The sequence below is a fragment of the Coccinella septempunctata genome, chromosome 3, assembly GCF_907165205.1.
Source record: "Coccinella septempunctata chromosome 3, icCocSept1.1, whole genome shotgun sequence".
NCBI classification, from domain to species: domain Eukaryota; kingdom Metazoa; phylum Arthropoda; class Insecta; order Coleoptera; family Coccinellidae; genus Coccinella; species Coccinella septempunctata.
The window spans coordinates 35,948,310-35,971,260 of record NC_058191.1 but is presented as its reverse complement, the minus strand read 5'-3'; the positions used below and the strand labels follow the sequence as shown (position 1 = coordinate 35,971,260).

General features: G+C 38.1%; 1 protein-coding gene across 3 annotated transcripts in view; it reads right to left on the bottom strand.

Annotated features, from left to right (window-relative positions):
- LOC123309331 (transcription factor SOX-13) overlaps positions 1-22,951 on the bottom strand; it is a 345,241-nt gene that overhangs the window by 235,993 nt on the left and 86,297 nt on the right. The window contains exon 1 of one of the 3 annotated variants that reach the window (XM_044892397.1): positions 11,875-12,136. The exons of the other annotated variants lie outside the window; for them this stretch is intronic. The gene's annotated coding sequence lies outside the window, so the exon portion shown is untranslated. Of the gene's footprint in view, positions 1-11,874; positions 12,137-22,951 lie in introns of those variants that run through there. 3 annotated transcript variants of the gene reach the window in all.

Sequence of the window (22,951 nt, the reverse complement as noted above, 5' to 3'; positions counted from 1 at the left end):
TCGGAAATCAAACGAAAAAAAAGGAAATACTGCCAAAAATCTCACCTTTTAGAGTACTTTGAATACTTGAAAAGTAAGACAGAAAGCTAAAATTACTACTTAAGTTCCAAAAATAGCGAATGACTACTCAAAACAGACTTGTTACTCAATACACAATAATCCAATAAGGAGCAAGAGCTAGTACAGGATAAATCACTAATGAGAACTATTATTGCGGAATGGATAATTAGCAAAGATTGAATACGGCGTAAGCATACAGAAACACTACTCAATACAGAATTAATACTCTATACAAATTGACAACTCAATACAGAACGATGAACCAACAATGGAACATCTTCTTTTGTACCCACCTACGAGGTGCGGAAACGGCATGTTCCTCATGTGCCAAAATCGGTAAAATTCGTGTCGATGACAATCTCTCTACTTCGACTTATGAGTAATGACGAACAAAAACTTGGTTATCTCCAAATTCAGGATGTTTTTGAGGGTGCTTCATCGTTTTTCAGAACTGAAAAAGGGACAAACACAGTGTCCCACGATGTCCTAATCCTGAATTCGATTGAAATTATTTTAATTACAACCGACAACGAGAAAGAAATGACCGAATCATTGTAAATTGTGGGTGGAATTTTAATGAAAAAATGCAGCTTCATTACACCATCTTTTCAAATGGATCGAATTGAAATAAGGATAGCTACTTATAGTTGAAATCTATCCCCCACAGCCTGCAAATCGTATGTAAAGATTCCGATTTCTTCTAGCCTATTTTGCAAGGCGTGTAAACCCTCGGGTAGCAGAGGAAAACAAGAATACCCTTAATAGTCCAGTTCTCACTGCGTATAAACCCATGGTTAGTCGACAGGGATTTTGAATCGATTTATTTCATCTATTATTCATGACGTTTGCACTCATGGGCAAATCGACAGAAGACAATACCGATCCAGAATTTTCGCTTAATCAGTCATTCTTTCCAGATATCTTTTCATTCAAATTATTTAGTATGATGAGGTTATTATTATTGGATCAGAGTCTTTGCTGCTTGGCTCAGCCTTTTGATCTGCGACCACTTAGAATTATTTTCAGTATTTATGAAAGCATCGTTCTTAGGAGCCTTGGCTGTTACCTCATGAGTACAAAGGACTGGCTTTCCCTTATGCATGGACATTTGCATATTATATCTGCAGCTTTTTCCAATACGATCCACAAAGACTGCATGTCTCCTCTGCTGACGTTCATATCACTGCTGTTGGTAGCTTCAGGAGTCTTCTGTGTATGTCAGTAAAAGCACCACGATTCATTTTTCCTATGGAAGTCCAACATAAGGTTGCTTTATTCGTTTCACAACAGGATTCAGTTCTAGCAGTTGATGCTGTTTTCGAAAGTTCATCGGATTTTTTTTTCCTTCAATGCAATAATGCACTGTCATCCAGGAGGGCATGTGTGATTTCAGAGAAAGTTAGTGTCTCTGTCTGTGAGATGAAGGGCTTATATCTCAGAAGCATAGAGAATACCTGCACCTCCTGATGATTTTGATCCATCGACATAACATGTGGATGGCTCTTTGTTAACTTGATAGAAGGTTCCGTTGGCCATAATAATTTGCATCCAATGAACCAAGTGCCTTGCAGATTCTGCAAAGCATTCACAATTAGGAACCACTCAATTTGCTGTAGTGGACGAACAAAAGGACTATATTTTCGTCTCTTGAATCTCATCAGCAGTCTGAAAATCCTTTTATTTTTGGAACAGTGTGAACGTGACATCCATATTTCCAACAAAAGTGGATGAACTATGAGGGTTCATTCAAACCATGTTCTCCATTGATATATCGCCTCTTCACCCATGGAATTCCGCTTACCCTGCAGTTACTGTAATGCGGTCTTGATGGATGAAAAAATCGCGTTCCAGAGTCCCGTTCGGGCACCTCGCACCACGGTCCCACAACAATAGCACCGATTTGTCGTGTGCACGGTACACACTCGGATTTACGATCGCTATCCTCGGGGTCGTAAGTTAACAACTCGATGTACCCGTGTTCTCGATGCTCTCTGGTCCCTCCTGCGGCGCGACCGAGGCCAAAAGACAACACGCGAAGAGCACCGAACAACCATAGAACAATGCGATCAGCGACAGCGGGAACCGAATATATCTCGCCCGGCATGGTGTAATCACTGAGTAACCAGTGTAAGGGGTTCATAATTCTCCTCGGGACAAAGAGGAGCATGTTTATGAGAAGTTCGGGGTTTCTTGTTGTAAATACGGGACTGGTGGGTCGCGGGAAATATTTGATTTAGTACGGGCGATGTTAAGATTAATCTGTCGATGTTGACAGGGGTTTATTCTATGGTATTCTTCCGCCATTCTAAAACTAACATCACAAGGATGAAGGGTCTTCCTTTAAAATAACCTTTGCTTGACTTTTGTTGAGGGGTTAAAATGCAGAGTGTCTTAAATCAGATGTGTACTTTACGATATACCATCTACAGCTTGCCCTCCAGTAACTGGAAAAGCATTTACCTCTTGCTGCTTGGTGTATCTTCTATAAGAGTTCTCACGAAGAGGCTTGGGCCAAACTTGAAGTAACCAGCCTTCTCATTAAACTAATTCTTCATATTCAGCGTCATTCACTCTGTCGCTGCTAAAATGGTTCATTAAGGAGTCATAGTGCAGCTAGTCACCACATTGCAGGGTTTGGAATTGGGCCCATTGTGGCCTCTGTGAAGCCTACCTTCATGTTGTCCTCACACCATTCCCACATTTAGACAAATTTCCATTACCCAAGAAGAATGGCTTGTCTGTCAGGAATCACCAGTGGCTCACCAGAGTTCCCAAGAATGTTCGAGTATGAAAAAACAACAACCTGACTCCCATTGTTTTTGCCAGATACTCTCTTCACGTTTTTCACAAGATAATTATCCATTGGGTATATTTCTACTCCAAATATTGTTGCATTCTTAGCATATCTAGGGGGTGCAGTACTGTATACACAACTTTGGAGCATCTGAATATTATTTATTCATTAGTGAACAATCTGGGTATTGATCTAGTTCCTCCTCTTGCAGTTTGATGCATATTATAAGTGTTGAATAAGGTTACACCCTGGATCATACTGATTACTGATTGCTGGGTGTGTTGGACGAATAAACCAAACCTGCCACTGCGACCAAGCGGTCTATTGTAGCACACAGCCAAGCTCGTAGAGCTAGATCTCTCCCTCCAGTCCCATCCTACTCAAAAAGGAGATGATATCGGAGGAGGAGTGATTCTTGAGTTCCTCTAGGACTATCTTCGGAGAACCAAATACTCCAAGTCTGACCCTGTCTGCCGCCGGGCAGTCACAGAGGATGTGCTCAATCGTTTCGTCCTCCTCTAAGCAGAGTCTAGATCTCTGTAGCTATTATTGCAAAGATTTGATAATAATGCTTCATATATCGATTGAAATTTATTTTGGGAGGATTCTGCATCTCTTCATAAACTTTTTAGAGATTGGGAGTGAATAATGCTTCATACTCGTAACAGCTTAGTGAAGTTGTCATATTTTGCATCCTTTGAGCGAATCTTCGATTTCGACTTTCTTGTAAAGATGTCAGTTGGTAAAGTTTTTGTACATTGCAAATTGGTTACGAAGAATAGAAGGTGGATTGACTAAGCCAACCTCAAAATGAAAGGATTTACACAAAAAACACTGAAGAAACTGATGAAACTTGAAGAAAATCTGCAAATCCCCTTCAAAAATGACAATGACTGCATCATCTTTTTACCTCGACCTGTCATCACCATGTCGCTGCAATCTGGATTTGGATTTCCAATAGGTGCCAAAAATTAAAAACGAAGATAGGAGAGAGAATATACAAATTATCATTAGATATGAGAAACACAGTGGTCAAAACCGGAAAATTGTCCACTATTCTATCTTCCCTCACTTTTCGATGTATTACACCTGATCATTAGATTTATATTCCATGAGGTCACCGCATTCAAACGCACTTCATCAGTGTCTGCATATCGGAGAGCATTGTGCATGATAATATTAATGTTCTTGCTGCAAGGTTAGGAATTTCATTTTATTCAAATTTTTTTCGAATATTCAATTAGCGGATGGATGAAGCGAGAATTATATAAGAAACGCCTTCGTGGTGACTCATCATCAACGAGATTTTTCACAGGAGTATCCGATTCTGTCCTGTTATCTAAATTCATACGTCACCGACATGGACTGAGGCGTGAAGTGATATCAGCTCAACTGGTAATTTTCTGGAGAGTTATTGTACAGGTCGTCGAGGAGTTGAATAATGCGCACACTACCGAAAGTTGTCGACCATAATGTTTCCTTGTTTTCCATTTAAAAAACGATTTCATTTACATAATATGTTGTCATGGTCCTCGAAAGAGAGATAACAAGAGGATCATTATAACTCATGGAGAAAATAATGGTTTATTAATATTTCATCCTTACTTCTGATAGTCTAAGATACGATATAAGAAATATATGTTATTTGATGATGACAAATGTTATAAGTTAAACAATATATGCATTGATAGATCGCAAATGGGTTGCCTAGCTAAATCAGGGGCCAATAGTGTTAAATAATGTTAACTTTCATCTACTTCTTTGATCTACTACCCTCATTTGTTATTTATGAAAATCCAGCATATGTCGATAAAATATTACAAGAGGAATAAAGAAAACATGGGCTGCCTAGTTTTCCCTTGGTACTCCTATGAGGTTGCCGAGTACAAATAGGTAGACAACCGTCATTTATATACCCTCATCAGTTATTTAATTGGCTTTTTTTTTAAACGAATGTTTACTTTATTCCATATCTCACAGTATTAGGTTGCCTGGTCAAAAGTGAGGCACATCCATGGTTGCCTAGATTTTATATGTTGAGGTTAAACGATTTTTTCGATCTTAGGAGGGTGCTTCATTGATTGAATGCTGGAATTGAAACAGATTGAATATTAACAATAATTTCAAATTTTTTTCATTCACACATTTATTTATCAATACTATAATAAAACGAGTAATAAAATGATACATACGCATGGAAATTTATTTTGATTCTGACTCATCAGAAGTATCCACCTCAAAATCAATTTCTTCCTCGTTTTCCTGAGTATATGGGTTGAGTTTGACACAACACTGATCAGTTGCATAAAGCCACATTGCGTTAACAAAAATTGTACGCAACATTTTTTGTTCTTATACACTGTTTGTTGCCATATATAAGAGCAGTTAACTCCGGAACGCATTCAATTTTCTCGCCGACGAAAAGATCTGCTGGACCTGTCAATGATACGAATATTTGTATTCATAGACTAATCGAACAGTTAATCAGGAGTTTCTGCTCTCATTTATCGCATCAAGCAGTGTATATGCGTCAATGATGCTAGATATAGACAAATTTATGAAAAAGATTAGAGGCTTGGACTCAAATTTGATCCCGCCATGTTGGATTTCACTAAAACAAAAAATTTTGCGTACAATTTTTGTTAACGCAATGTGGCTTCATGCAACTGATCGTTGTTGCGTCAAACTCAACCCGGAAAAATGCGGTTGGTTTTTGGATGGCTATTTGAAGCCAACATGCTCTGTAGGAGATGCAACACCCTTACAAGTCCAGGATATACTCGATACCTTGGAAACCAAGGAGAACGAAGAAGAAATTGAATTTGAGGTGGTTACTTCTGATGAGTCAGAATCAGAATAAATTCACATGCTTATGTATCGTTGTATTATAGTATTGATAAATACGTGTGTGAATGAAAAAATTTGAAATTATTGTTAATATTCAATCTGTATCAATTCTAGCATTTAAGGAATGAAGCATCCTCCTAAAATCGAAAAAATCGTTTAAACCTTAACATATAAAATCTAGGCAACCATGGATGTGCCTCACTTTTGACCAGGCAACCTAATACTGTGAGATATGGAATTAAGTAAACATTCATTTAAAAAAAAGCCAATTGAATAACTGATGAGGGTATATAAATGACGGTTGTCTACCTCTTTGTACCCGGCAACCTCATAGGAGTACCAAGGGAGTACCAGGCAACCCATGTTTTCTTGATTCCTCGTGTAATATTGTGTCGACTTATGCTGGATTTTCATAAATAACAAATGAGGGTAGTAGATCAAGAGAAGTAGAAGAAAGTTAACATTATTTAACACTATTGGCCCCTGCTTTAGCTAGGCAACCCATTTGCGATCCATCAATGCACATATTGTCTAACTTATAACATTTGTCATCATCAAATAACAGATGAGGGTATATATTTCTTATATCGTATCTCGTATTATGAGATCGGAAATCGAATGAATTCTCGGTTTTTGGTTCGTATTCCATCAGATGACAAAGATTGAATCTTCCCGACAAATTATCGCCGACAAAAAGCATATTGACGACCATGAAAACCTCCCACGTTTCTAAATCAAACAGAACACTCTCGCGAAACATCTCTAGACGTCATGAGTGTAATGTAAATCGTGATAAATAACAAAACCATACAACATGTAGGAATTGTTAGATAAGAAACAACAATAACCGCATGCCTGAATAGGCCAGGCCCTGGACGTCATCTTCGTCGGACAACACCACACTCGCAGCGTGTGAATTTGCCTCAAGTGAGGCGCAAACGTGTGCTAACGGACCGTCCGAGAACAATGAAACGATAGTTGCCGATAATTAATGACAAAAAGGGGAATAATTGAGCACTTTTGGAGTGGAATCTTGTCCGGTACTCAGCAAACAACCGATGGAAGAAGGTCGTTCGATATATGCGATCAAAAACTTGTATTGTTTTCTTTTTAGCGATGACAGTATTCGATATTTGCATTTTCGCTATTAAGTTCAAACGGTCATTTATAAGTGAATTATAAATGCAGGATGACAAACTTTACATACATTATGTCACATACATGTCACAGGGAAAAATTTATTTATTAGTTCTTCAGGGGGGTTACTTTCAATTCGAAATGACGAGATAAAATCAATATTCTCTTAGGTTCTCTAGCTGATAAACTATTTATACCAGGCATGGGCACTGGCTTGCAAAGCGAGAAAGCTTTTTGACTGTAGAAACACAAAAATTAGATAATAATGGCTGAAATAAATGGAAAACAATCACGATAATAAAACCAATGAAAATGAGAAATAATACTACCCATATAGATCATGACATAAAATGGGATCTTTCAAATAAGACAAATATGTTCTTCATTCGATATCTAAAGCTCAACAGGGCATTCTTAAATTTGGATAAATGTATAAAATTTTCAATATTCCAAATTTAGTTGGGTGATTTTCAAAGTGAAAGTAATTCTATTGAACAACACTGAGGTCATACTCATTCTGAAATAGACTAATAGTGGTAGGAACTTGGCGCGTAATATGGCAAAATAACATTGAATTTTTCATTCCCGATGAAAGTTACATGTAACTATCACAGTTTTCCAGGAATTTTTTCCAAAATTGCCATACATTCAGTTGACTTGGGAAGATTGTTGAATTCAACTTGTCATATTTCCGAAACGGTGACCTATTTTTATCTGAAAAAGAGGTTCGAATATGCTTAATGATTCAGACTACTGATTAGGATATATACCATGCTTCAGAATTCGGATATAAATTTTGAAAACAATGAAATATACTTGTCCAAAGTCATCCACCGATTTGGGAGGCTTGGGACACAGGTTGAAATCCATTGATTTCTCAAAACTCAAATGACATAGGTTACTTGGGATGGTGTATAATTTTGAAAAATTAGAATTTTTGATTATATAGTTGAAATTCGGTAAGGAAATGAGGTAAATGATGAACCTCTATTACAGCGAAAATGAATATATTGCAACTCAAATGTAAAAAAAAACTAAACAAAACATGGGAACTTTGATTTCTTTCATTCTTTGGTGATTTCTCTGGGGAAATGAGGTAAATAATAATATCCTGCGAAAAATCGGCATATTTCCTGCTGGCAATGCGCCCTTTGTATCTATTCGGCATTGTCCCAAGTCACCCTATGAAACAAGAAAATAAATGAATGAGATCCGTGTTGCCGTTTGATTTGTAAACAATCTTGTTAGAATATTCTTTTTTTTAACATTTTTCTGAGGATCGATCTGAGTTTTACCAGAAAATCGAATATTTCAACTCCCCGATTTCGATGTTTTTTTGAATTTTGGGAAATGTGAAGGTATAGTTTGAAGTGAAGATCTAAGAAATATTTTATTAAATTTTCGTTGGAGTTATTTTTTTTTCAATTCTTTATTGAGCTGCATCTCTCTGACAGACTTTGCTAGAAAGGAAGATTCGAAAGTGACTCCGATTAGGAAATCAAATTGGAGATTTACATAGAGTCCAGTGACAATATAATTTATAATAACGCATTTACATCATGCAACTCGATGAAGAAACGTTCCGAAGGAACACTTTCATTCTCCTATGATATATTCTGACAGCTTGATTCTTCAAATCTGACGCCCGAAGACAAGTTACAAAACTTATACGAGCCTAAATGGACTCGCTAAACGATTCCAGTTGCGTGTCCCAGAACGGAATTCGATTAATTCAATTCATTCCACAAATTAACACCTTGTGTGAGATTCATTGTCAGTATATCACATAATTATATGGAAAACTTCGAATAACTCACTCTATAATTGAATATCTTTATACGAATATCGGTTTCAATGTCCTTATATGTTACTCGTATATTTCTCTCTTGTTCTTTTTTTTTCGGTGACCGCCGTTGTTCTCTACTTTCGGAGATAATTGCACGAATTATACAACAATTTAGTTTTCAGAGCACCAAGGTATTTTCACACGTAAAGGCTCGGGCAGTGTATATTTACGGTTTTGTTTCTGAAAAATAATGACCGACTATTAGTTTTTAGGCTTTGCTTTTCTCTTCATTTGTGTTTGGATAATTATTAACTTGTTATGGACCAGCGGAAACGATAGCGATACACCTGTTTCTACAATTATGTTCGATGATTCAACGAAATATGAGATACTGCGACTTCTCACCAATATGGACTGTCTAGTGTTGGTGCTCCCATCAGTTTTCACATGTCGAATATGGTTTATCTGGTACTGGTACACATGTACAAAAGTCTCATGAAAGCGTGCAATTTTTGGGCACTTTCTATCATGGTAGCTCAGCCTTAGGCTAAGCTCAAATTGAAACGCGTATGACGCGACTTGTGGTTTTGTAAACGAAAGGAGCAAATGGACAGGCGTGAATTGGCACATCATTATTATTATTATTGAAAATCTGCTTTTCTTCGGTGGAGCGTACTCCATTTGGGGCCTTGACGATGGCAAATTGGCTAGGTCAATTCAGATCGTAACACTTGTCGATATTCATATCGTCGGGTGGTATGCATCTGAATTTATCCTTATTATTATTATTTGAACCGAGATCGATTACACTTTCGGGAACTGGGACCATGTAGACTTTTGTTCTCTACCCTACTCATTCATAGGAACCCAAGGAGGTCGTCAATGTTGTTGATAAAACCGACAACATCCTTAAAAGCCTTTGCCATTACCTTGTGAGTATCCAGACCAGTTGCCCCATATGAGTGGTTCTTAGGTCAGCCAGCTCTGGACACTTGCATACCATGTGTTCAGCTGTTTCTGATTCTGATCCACAGAGCCTACAAATCTCATCTGCTGATTTTTCCGTACGGTACAAATGATATTTGTGCCGACAGTGCCTTGTCAGCAGTCCCACCATCACCCGAAGCTTAACTCGTAACAGCTTTGGCAGTTTTCTGATGTAGGTCGGTGAAATCATCACGAATTTCTTCGACTGAGTAAGTCCAGGAATATTTCACCAGAGGATAATCTGTTGTTCAAATGCCATTGCTGGGTCGTTGCTTTATATTGGCGTTTTTCAAGTCCACAGAAAGGCTGAGGTCCAGCAGGTGTTACCCATAGTAGAGTCACTTTGTTGTTTCTGGCCAGTTGCTTTATGGTACTACGACACTCCCATGTCAGCAGAGATCTCTGACAGTGTGCATCATTAATCCTGTAGTTAACCGAAACACAAGTCTCGCTGCTTCACATGGGCTATACGCGCCGCATCCCTCAATTTGATCTTAGCCTAATCTGCCTACCGATGCATGAGGCTCATAATGACCCATGAAATTACAGTCGAACAAACAACAATTCCTCTTGGTCGACCTTAAGATGGGATATGCGCTTAAAGTTACTGTTAAGTCTGATCCACACTACTAGTGCTCGTGCTCGTGCATGCTCGCCCGTCTTGTGCTACTCTAATAGTTGGTGTGGCTCGTGTACCTCGCGACCGTGTTTGTTCTATGATTGTCCACAGTATCCCAATTTGTCAAGCTTCGACTCGCGGGGCTTGACAAGCATGGCGATGTACCGACAACGAGCGGACACTCAAGCTACAAGAACAGGAGTTGGGATATCGATTGTATATACAATCGTTCATCAAATTTCAAGAATAAAATGAGCTTTTTCCAAAACTTTGAAGAAAGATTTGTACTCAATGTGTATATATCTCTCCTCAAGAATTCGTAAGTTTTTTCATGTTCCTCAGAGACAGCAGATGCTGTTCGGGAAATTAAATGTAACCGACTAACCGTCCACATCATTTTCATACTCGCAAATCTGCACACAATCCCTCGTAGACTTAAATGAATGACTCATTCAGTATACCCATGGTCTAAGTATCACTTTTCCATAAAAGGAAAACGATACATTGGTATGTATTTCTGCTAATGATAAATAGATCGTAGAATATTCTGAGTGAATGGTACAGACCACAGTCGATTATGAAATTATCTGCTGAGGAGATAACGCGATAGGGAACAAGTGTGAGCAGATCAGCTCTTTCTATATTGAATAGATGTAGCCGATACTTGATGAAAATCCATAATTGAACTCAAAACAGATTAAACGATTTTCACACAATTTAAACCACGACAAGTGTTTCGCTGTCACAGTAGCATCTTCAGGTGGGTGGAGGTGAAAAGGCCTGAGAATGCTATTGTGAAAGCCAAACACGAGTCGTGGTTTGAAAACTCATCTTGTGAAAAATAGCTCTTTCTGTCTCAGCATCACCATTGGGTTGTTTGTTTCGAATGGATTGATCAATGTGTTGAAAATTCAGGACAGAAGTTCAATGCCCAATAGCTATATCCTCTTGACAGAATGTACTTTCTGGCGAGTTTTTTGGTTGCCTCCAGCTTAAGAGAATTCATCAATAGAAGAAGTCCAGCTATGAAATTTTGAAAAAGAATGTCCTATGAATGTGGTTTGCAGTTTGTATCATACCATTAGGGGGATATTTTCAGATTCACCATATTATAAATAATTCATCATCCTCACCCTTTGGGTTCCAATAATCATCAAATGACATAGACAGAAAATTGTTGGTTTTCAAGAAGCATGATATAGGTATGCTACAAGTTGCATTTCGAATTAGGAACTCCAATTGAAATTTTCGCAAGGGATTTTTTCGAAAGCATGTAATTTCAATCCACCCTTGCAGTGAACAAATCAGCTTTTGAATCTGATAGGCCAAATCTCATACCCTTATTCATATTTTGTAATTATTTCTAGAATATCAGATTTGGTGAAACTTCTTGGGTTTGTTTGATGGACCTGTTGAAATCTTGCGCTATAGATCGGCGAGGTCTGTTTCTTCGAAAACCATAACATTCCCAGAAAACATATCATATACCTTTGAGAAAATCTAGCGATACAAGATACAAACAAAGTTTGTAATCGAGAACTAGATCCCAGGATTTGAAATCTTCAGGAAATGTCATATCTGTTTTATTTTGAAAATGTTGTCTTTATATAACTTTGGCCGCCAATATATTGTCAACTTTCGTACCTGCTAAGTAGTTGAGCGCGGTTTCAATCTCAGAATGTCCAGCACAGCATGTCTGAAAATAAGAAAACTCACTTTCCACAACACAGATATCCGGGTCACTGAACAGAATTATCCTATCCGTCAAATAAACGTCACTGTCACTTTCTAGGTTAGAACCACGTCTGACACATAAACAGAACTGTCAAAACTTTACGTCACCCTGACAGCTCGCGCGTCGGCCAATAAGAACCCACGAAATATTCGTCCGTCAACGAAATCGCCAACAAATCAGTGTGCAACGAGCCTAAGCGGAACGTCCTTTAACAAGGTCCATTTAAGTGGTGCGTTCAGTGCGTTCTTTAAGAACTCGCTTCTTGCACTGATCACATGTGGAAGGTAAGAATGGTGAGCAGCAGGTGGGGGGATACTTAAGTCTATGCCGTCAGGCAGGTCTCTAGAAGCCAGTAGGGAAGATTTCAGCGTCTTCTTGGGTACGGCGGCTCCGAGGTGCTTGCTCCAAATTGTTTCTAATTGAATGCCCCGGAGCTGTGAGTCCGGTGGCGATGGGGTTTCGCAAGATGCATTTGCGGATTGCAGTTGCAATTGCGCCCATTTGCATTGATGAATAGGTTCGAGAAGGCAAGTAGTGAATAAGTATTTGTTTATGTTGTTAGATATAGGATACTGGATGTAGTGAGATTTCAGTTTCCGGGAAATGCGGTGAATTCACTTGCAGGCTGTCGATCATGGAAATCAATTCGATATCTGATTTATTAAGGACTCTCGTCCATTTCATTGGAATCTTTAGAAATATTACTGAAGAGTGTGTGAGAATCCGGATGTAATTCATTTATATATCGTTTATATTGAGACGTAAAATGTGACCATATTTTGACGTGCATCCTGATCTATAAAATACAGATTCTATTGACTGTTGACATTTAACGCTAACAAGTTCCATTAGATATGAAAGAAATAACAGAAATTCGGAATAATTTCGAGATTTCTGTCTACATTTTGCTTTATTTTATGAACCATAAAGAATTTTGGCAATCAGAATGGAATTCATGTAATCTCTTCAATAAAGATTTGATTACTGATCCTTCAAAAAAAGTTCCTGGCTTTGATCTTCCAAGAAAAATTTGGTGTACACTAAATCGACTGAGGACTGGCCATGGTCGGTGTAATAGCATGCTCTTTAGGTGGAATGCTGTTGATAGTCCAAGATGTGAGTGTGGTGCAGAAGAAGAAACTATATAGACCACTTGGTGAAGAGTTGTAGAATATAACATTTTCAGGGTGGTTTCGAAGGTATTCATTCGGTTACCGATTCTTTTTTGAGATGGGTTACTAATTTCAAAATTATTTAATGAGTAATATAAAATTCAATACACCCCTCTCGTTTTTTTTCTTTCTTTTTTGTTTTCAGATTATTCTTCGTCAACCATCATAGTAGAAAGAATGGGAGGAAGTTTTTGTATTTTGTCATAAAAGATGTCCTTCAATTTCAATTATTTTCAGCTTATTCTTTACACAAATACATCATCATTACACTTATATGGGCAAACAGAGAGTTTTTTCTGAGGTTTTTATCTCTGTTTTTTTCATGTATCATACGAAGATATGTATGGTACCCCGTTGACATTTTTCCTCTGCTTACACTGAGATCTGGAACGAGGAACAGGTTTTTAGGATCTGTCTCTTGTTCCATTTCTTCACACCCGCTTCATTGTTATTTCAGATTGTAAAAGTTTGTAACACTCTTTTTCAAAAGAATATATATATATATCATAATTAATTCAAGGATAACCTTTCTAGCCATTGCGCTTGTTCATAAGAAAAATATTGTCCAAATGACTGTTATTTTGAGTTTCAAATGATCCCAGACGATCAACCCAAATTGTCCTAAATAAAAAGTCGACTCTTGCGCTTTCATTATCTGCTGTATCCACTTGATCTTCAAATTTGTTGTTTGTTATTTATTTTGTATCTCTATTTCGAGAAAGTTTCAATTTCTGTTCTCATTAGTTCGTTAATTCCATTTTCATCATTGCAGTGATATCCTATGAAATTGTATTAAATCACACAGAAAGATCTTCAGTCACTTTTTATAAGCGCACATCGATAGAAATCGACACACAAAAGTGTAACCACTGTAAAAAATATCACATCGCTTTCTTCGTATTTGCAGTTTGGACTCCACAACTTCCATAGGCCCTTTTTCACATATGCAGTGGGTAAATAAGGAAGACGCTAAAGACAACGTCAGGTGTGGAGGTGGAGATTGGAAAAAGAAATCTCAAAAAAAAAGCTATTAAATGGTAATCAGATGATTCAAAAACCACGACAGAGACTGGCGCAGGATGCTCACTATCGCAAGTCCTTTGTCTACCTATCTTTGAGGCAGAAATATTTGCAATCGTAAGACGTGTGAAAATTAAACTAGAAGGAAACTATCTGACATAGTGATATATTTTAACAGACAGGCTGCGATCAAAGCATTGAGCTCGCTCGTCATCGATTTTGAGAAGATATGGGAGTGCCAAAGGAAACTCATTAGACAAGAATACCAAAGGCTGTTAAGTCTGGGTTTCTGGTCACTTGGGAATCATAGGGAATGAAGAGGCCAACACACTCGTCAAGAAAGAAGCACAAACTCCTTTCATTGACCCAGATCCTTCCTCTGGTAAAGGAAAATGTTTCTACAAGAAAGAGTTTCAAGAGATGGAAAGAATCGAAAGACAATTACTCTGAAGGAATCTCTGCGCGATCTAAGAAGCATCTGGATTTTAGTCAGAATATTCTACACCTCCTTAGTGGATTTCCTACAGGGCGTTGTCGCTTCAGGAAGCACCCAAGGGTCTGGCAGAAGATAACTAGTACAGATTATGTGGAGAGAGGGATGAAACTTTAGACCACCTGGTGACAGAATGCTTTTTCATTGCTAGCCAACGCCAAAACTGATTTGGAAGGGAAACTTGCTCTTATTCTATGGGAAGATACTGGTGGCCAAGACCTACTGAAACCTACGTCAGTAGTAAAGGTGGAGATGGAGGAGAAGCAAAATACTCCCCCAGTTAAGGCAGAACTAATCAATCGCGCAAACTTATCCCCGCAAAAGGGCAATATGGAGCTCAAAAGTTCGTTTATTCTCCGGCACTTGCAAGTGCTGCTTGGAAGAAGCTGGGATATATCTTCAGAGGCCAAATAAGACCAGGATTTGCAGCACTATCTCTGTTCACACTGCCTGACTTGATCCAGAAGAGGGATATTCCACATATAGGTAGGTTAGGTCAGGTCAGGTTAGGTTAGGTTAGGTAAGGTTAGGTTAGGTCAGGTCAGGTCAGGTTAGGTTAGATCCAGAAGAGGGATATTCCACATATAGGTTTTTTTCCCTTGGGCATTGACTTTTGCTGATCTTTCACTGTGTTACAGGTACTTTCATGGCTTATATTCCTAAGAACTGACCACGGCTTGAGACATCTGTTAAAAGAACAGTGGAGCTTCAGACATCTGGAACAGCTCGATACGACCACACTTCAAGTAATATCCCAGCCTGTGGAAGTCTTTACAACCGGGACCTACAGACCTCCAAGTGCCGAATCAATGAAAACTTCCTCTAAATTCCATTGATCTATGGTACTCCTCGCATTGAGGTCGCACCTATACGAACCATTTTATTAAAAAAAAATTCAACACACGTTCGAGAAGTTCAAGCGAGGCAATCCCCGAAGACGTACAGATCACGAACGGAATGAGACGTTGAAAGGGCATTTTTCAAACGGATTTGTGAAGATCATATCGCCCTGTTCCCATTGTCAATCGGAACGATTGATAGATTCCTCAGATCCTCATAGTTTCACCAGCAACGTAACGAACAATTCTCTCCCGGCCGAACAGTCGAGTAATTAATTTGACATGAACAACTCTCAAATGGTATGGAACTGAGTTTCGTGGACATAGTTCAAGATACGTCAACCTTCGATCAGCTCTTATCTTCCGCTGTCTCTGGTAATGATTCCAGCTGGCCATTGTTCGCGGAGCACGGGGGCCTGATGGGCATGGGCCCATTGTGGAGTCAATCATTTGGTGCGTGCTTTTCGACTTGCAGGAGTTATCGTCGATCTGCTCATTCTTCGCCCGGTATTCTAAATAACAGAACAAATAACTAATTATTTCGAAATTGGAGAAAAATGGTCGTAAATGGCGGACCGTGCTGGAATAGATAGTGGCAATCTGTGGTACAGTTATGGGCGTAATGTTCCGTTGTTGTGCCACTGTGCTGGAGCAGCTTGGTATGCGGATGATTGGAAGGCAGAGAAAGGGCTTCAAAGCCAAAATCTGTTGGTAAATAATAGAGGTAGACAATTTCCATGCAAACTCCCCAGAAATCTAAATAATAATTTGACGGCCATTAAATTTTAATACTCCATTAAACATGACCTTCAGCTGGGGTCTACCTCTTCTGGTTCTTCAACAAACAGTTGCAGTGGTAACCTAATCAATACATACACGTCTTTCAATTCAAAAAATCGTTAGTCAAACCAACAAATAAGAAACTGTCACTCTCTTGCTTTTATGGCGTATATTCAATAAGGAGTAGGACACATTACATGAACGTTGAATGCGAAACTATTCAACAACCTGTTTCAGCTACCAATATGAAAGTTGTCTTCATCGTGGTTTCTCGACGTTTCATCAATGGGATGTGCAAAACGTTATATCAACGTTGAATTTGGTGTTTACTCACCACTAACGTTGTTCTTGAATTCTTAATAGATTATAGGTACTACCATGGAGTAGTGGGAAGAAGACTAAAGACCTTTATGCCTACCACGCATGCGCTGGAGAGTCAACAATGGGTATACCTTACGACCCGGATATAATAAAGGATCGTCAGTCGTGGATTAAAGTGGTGCAGTCGGCCAAAACCTACCCTGGGTTATAGAGCTGAAGAATATATAACTACAACAACGCAATTTCGAAACAAATTTGAATCATTATTTCTCTGTAGAATTTTGGTTACAAAAAGGATAGATGCTACGTATAACAAACCTAAAATCACCATTATGTGTTGTTATGAAACTAGAATGAAACGTTTATTTTGCCGTTTATTGAATGATAAATAATAGTAGTATCACATAAACAATGCAATGAAACACTACTGTCAACACATCAAGAATTATAACGAGATATGTCTTGGCCTTTCCAGTTCCCATTATTGACAACCCTTATTCCAGGAGAGTTCCACATTTTACCATTTGCCGCTTCTTTGTTTAACAGCATATTGCTTTTATCATTATTGTAAAGCAAATCAATTCCTATGAATGGCAAAGCTCTTTCGAGAACTCCTGATCCATATTGAAATATCGACTCAATCTAAAGCTGAAAGGCTGTTCAGATTTGAAGTGAGGCTACCTCTTTTATGATCTCGTGCAATAATTTTTCTAATCAAATTAACACTCACCAATTCAACGAGAGTGACTTAAATGCAGCAAATTTAAACATCTGACATGGTATGAACATAACAGCACAGTTTTCCACTTCAACTCCCCACACTTCCAACGACATGTATAACATGCATTCATCTCAACTTGCAGAAAGACGGCCATGGACTATGGGGAACCTCTATTAATGTCGGAGAGGGACTCCTGTCGTCTTGTCCTGGAGCCAGTGTCGAGGAGACAGGGATGACCGCACCAATAATTAGATATAGTGTCCTCTCATTACCCTATTGATTGCTCCATTGTCTGTTGAATACCGCTTCAAGAGACGTGCAGTTCGCAACTTCCTAACTGAGTTAACTCGGAAAATAATCGACAAAGGGAACGCTAGGGACGAAGACGAAGGGTCTTCCATAACGAAATTAATGTGCAGGATAAAAATCGAGAGTGAGAAGTTCAAACAGGCGTTCGCAGATAATACAAGTTCTGGCGCTGGCCATTGTGGGGCAATTTCCTTTTGAATGGGACGGGTTGATGAAGTTTTTCTTGGGGAAGAGATCGGAGGGATTTGAACTTGCATGGAGTAGAAGACAACAACATGTTTATGCCATAGGAATTACTGATTGATCTTGAAAGGAACTTTAGAACGAATGATAGGTAATAGTATATAACATTACTAGCAAGGTTTTTACTGGCGAATGGAAGATATAACTGACGAGCCGCAGGCGAGTCAGTTACCTCCTTGAGCCAGTAAAACCCGTTTCCTTGCGTGTATTGTTTTATATTTTATTTGTTTCTCATTTGTAAAAAGGTTAGATAAATTCCAAAAAAATCTCAATAATTTGTCGCAAATGTCGTAAGCTATGGAAGCGTTGCCATGAACATGTCTGTTCATTTTTCTTTACATTTGTTTTGGATGTACCAAAAGAAATTATTGAGGCAGCCAGCAGTGTAGCTTCAAGTTTATTACCTGCAAAAGCAGCTTCACGGTACGAGCGAGAATATGACGACTTCAAAAAGTGGCAAAACAAAAATAGTGTGATTGGGGTAACTGAAGATGTTTTGTTGGTCTACTTGAATCAACTATCAGCTAGATTCAGCCCTAATACTTTATGGGCAAAATGGTCCATGCTGAAAAGCTGCTTGGAAATGAAAGAAAATGCAGGTTTGTTTTCCTTAAAAAAATTTATTGAAAAATATGACGTTAAGTTGTCATTTGCAGATTTCAAAAGGTAATAGCGTTTCTGAAGCGAAAAAATGAGCGTTATACGCCAAAAAAGGCCAAGGTATTAAGTAAAGAAGAGGCTGAACAATTTATTTTACATGCTCCTGATGACCAGTGGTTGCTGGCGAAAATTGTAACAATATTTGGGATTTTTGGATGTTGTCGATGTGACGAAATTCTTTCCTGAAACATGAATGATGTAGAAGATATGGGAAAATACGTTATTGTGACATTGCGGCAAACAAAAAATTTAACAACAAGATTCACAATAACCGATGATGGCTGCAGCTTCAAGCCCTGCATGTTATACAGAAAATATGTTAATCTTCGGCCTCCTGGAACAGAAAGCCTAAGATTTTTTTTGACCTACCGACATGGAAAGTGCATTTCCCTTAATGCTGGCCAGCACACTATTGGTGGTGTCCCAAAGCAAATAGTGAAATATTTATGTTTAAAAGACCCAGAGTTATACACCGGCCATTCTTTTCGCAGAACTGGAGCCACTATGGTTGCGGATTCGGGTGGAGATATTTTAGCACCAAAGCGTGCAGGATGGTGGAAGAGCACCGAAATTGCGATGAGTTATGTCGATGATTCGGTCAACAAAAAAATCGAAATTTCTAGCAAATTAATTATTTGGTAGTAAGGAGAGTACAAATGTTCTGCAGTCCTCGAGTTCAGCAGTTTCTGAGTCAACAGATGGTTCATCATCATCAGTATCAACTCTTTCATCATCAAAAATCTGTGTTACTGGAAATAACAATTGTACCATGATTTTCAACATATATGACGATAAAACAAAATTTTCTAATGTAAATAATACTACTAACTTGTAAAAATTTTGCAAGTTAACTGTCAGTTTTACAAATTAGTGACTTGATAAAATAAACTTTCTTGATTAATATTGTGTTTTTGGAAACTGACGTTTACAAATGAGAAACAAATGAAAGTCTTTTCATTTTAAAGGTATTCACTTGGTTCTAGTCTTTACACAAACCTCAATATCGAAATTGAATGCGGTAGAGCTTGATTCAAGTGTGTATGTGGCTTTTACTTGAGGAAATATAGAATTTTTCACCAACTAAAAATGATTCCAGTCAAATTAAGCTGTAACACATTTAGAAATCCTGATATCTTTTCGTGGTCAAATCCTACGAGTGTCAACTCTCAGTAAAACAACAGTACCTACCCATGGTTTCCCCGTCATTATAAAATAACGACACGGTCATCGGCAGACCATTCAGCAAGCGCAAGAAAAAAATAATAATAAAATAATTCGCATGGTTTTTCCCCCTTTGTCGGACATTGAAAGATAGCCACCGACCAGCTAGCGGAACCCGTACAAAAAGTGTCTTTGTCTGAGATCCAGGTATGTTAATTTTAGCTGCGATAATTCATACCTGTTGTACTTGCCTTTGCCTCTTTCGCATTATTATAACGTACGACTGCATCATGTGCGTGTAATACACGAGCCCGAAGAAATATTATACTCAATCTTGGCTTGAATGCGGGATTTCTACGTCGAAAGTGCTTTTGAGTCCCATCAAGAAGTATGGGACTCGATACGTCACGCATATTTCGAGTTATTATCATTGAAACACGAATTAATTAATGAAAGTGGGAATCCGATCAAAGTACCTACGATATCCGAATACTGCGATTTCTGCTGACCAGGCCATGGGAGCCATGCCCAAACATATTTAGGCATAGATTACAAATATAAAGATATACGAGGATGTATTGATATCTAGTTAGCCTAGACCAGTTCCATGCATAAAGAACAATATTGCGTTACCACAGCAACGAACAATAACTCATTAGAAGTGTCAGTGTGAAGTTTGAGGTCAAAAAAGTAAACTAGAGTTACGCAATAAATTAAAAGAAAGATGTCCACCGGACTTGTGAAAATCGAAAAATTGGAGTATCGAGCCATCATCAAGTACCTGTACTTAAAAGGGTTAAGAGGTTAGCAGATTTACGAAGATATGCTTAATACCCTTGGTGATCAATGTCCTTCGTATGCGACCGTGAAAAATTGGACTGCAACCTTCAAAAGAGGTAAATTTTCCATTGAAGATGATGACCGATCGGGAAGGCCAGTTTCTGTGTCAGTCCCCGAAAATATCGATACAGTTCATGACATGATTTTATCAGACCATCGAATTGGGCAAAAACGGATAACTGAAGCACTGAATATTTCGTACTAACGCGTTCCTCATATAGTTTACGTCAATTTGGACATGAGAAAAATTGCTGCAAAATGAATCCCCAAAGGTTTGAATGTTGACCAAAAGCGTGCAAGGGTAGGAGCATCGCGTTCGATCTGTGCTCGATTTGAAAACGATGTAGACTTATTAAACCGAATTGTTTCTATGGATGAGACTTGGGTACATTTCTACGATCCAGAAACAAAGCAACTATGGAATAGCGCCACTCTGGTTCTCCAAGACCTAAGATGTTTCGTGTCCTAAAATCTGCTGAAAAAATCAGCTTCAGTGTTTTGGGATTGCCTTGGAGTAATCATGATTCTTTGAATGAAGGTAGAACAATAACCGGAGGTTACTATTCGATATCACCGACCACTCTACGGTCTACGGGAAAAAATTAAAGAGAAAAGACGCGGAAAGCTATCCAAAGGTATTTTGTTTTAGAAGGACAACGCCTCTGCATACAAATCTCATGGTGCCATGCAAAAAATTCATGATTTAGGTTTTAATTTACTAGAACACCCCCCATATTCACCAGATTTGGCTCCATCCAACTATCATCTCTTTCCGCAACCGAAAAAAAGTTTAACAGGTCGTACATTTTCTTCCAACGAAGAGGTAATAAAAGCTTTGCAGGTCTGGTTTGCAGAGCAAAAAGAAACATTTTTTTTTTGAAAGGTCTAGAGACCTTGCAAGTTGGCTGTAATAAATGTATCCAATTAAGAGGAAAATATGTTGAGTAATAAAATATTTTGACATTGAAATTTTGTTTGGTTCTATAGTAGGCTGAAAATTTCTCAAAATATCCTTGTATATATCAAAACAATGCATTTCATTTCTTCTTCCATCAAGCCTCTGCCTTGTATCATCTGTACGGAAAGGTTAAAAATAAAATAAAATGTTACGAGATACATTTTTCCCTCAAGCGCGCCTATCCGAGATCTTCTCTATCTTCTTGAAGACAAGTTATGAATGGAAATTGAGCTATAAATTATAAGGAATTTATTGCAGGTGTCATGTAAGTTATGAAATCAAGCCCAATCGAGGCATTTTTCAGTCGGACGTAATAATACCTGTTTCGTATAGGCAGGAGATACAATTCGTTTCTTATTATCCATTAGGCTTGAGTACTCGGCTAACGCAGTGATTGATGGTGAAAGATCGCTAACCTAGTTTTTATGCTAATCGTTGTTTTGTAATTCATAATTTTTATTAACTGATAGATCATCGATCAGATCTGAGTGGACATTTAAATAATCGAACAATTTGCAACCGTGTGCTACTTTCTTGGTTGTGTTGGTAAGAACGATTATTACAGAAAAAAATGGATTGGGGATTAAACAACTTTTTCCCTCTTCAAGCTGACACATGATTGATTTTTTCTTGTAAGGCATGGAGATAAACTAATTCTCTCTGGGAAACAAGGCAACATTTTGAAATCAGTTTCACTTTTGACACAAAGTGGAGCAGAATTCAGTTGATCTATCAAGAATTGCTGGTAAAACTAGGTGCTAGATTTTCTGACCCTTGTGGTTATTATTCCTGTTCAGAGAACGCTTAGGCAGACTTTCCACTAGCTAATTTTGAGTTCCAAAATTCCTAAAAGTTCTTCACAACTGTTCAACGCCGATTAGATGAACCTATTTAATTTCTTTTTAAGAAATTAAACAAACCTATGTAGTTAGGTCATAAAGCAAGTGTTAAGCGCCTACAGTGTGGGAATAAAACTAAAAAAATATTACTCAACCAATTGGCAACACAATCTGGGAAAGAGAGTCTTGCAATGCGTAAGGAAGAGCGCGTGAGTAGACCAATCCAAAAGAAAAAAGAAAAATATATGTGTTCTGAATCAACTAACGCTTGGCATAATAGTTTGATGGTTAATTTTAGGAAAAATAATAATTGAATTCAGATAACTTCTATTCTATTGAGTGGATATCCCCTGAGAACTATTGGAAGCAGCTAGAGCTAGAGCGTTTTTTCATGTTTTTTCATCGGACCAAAATAAAATTACGTGAAAAGAACCATGAAACCTTGGGAAACACCATGCTCCGGTCAAAGTAAAATGATCAGTTACTCCCGGGACACTCTGTATATTATGTCGTTTCCAGATCGAGGAATCAGGAAAAAGAGCAAAAAGAATCTTTGTTTGCAAAATATTATAATTTTTCGTAAGAGAAACCATCACAACGACATAAAAGGAGTATTGTTCAGCTTATTGT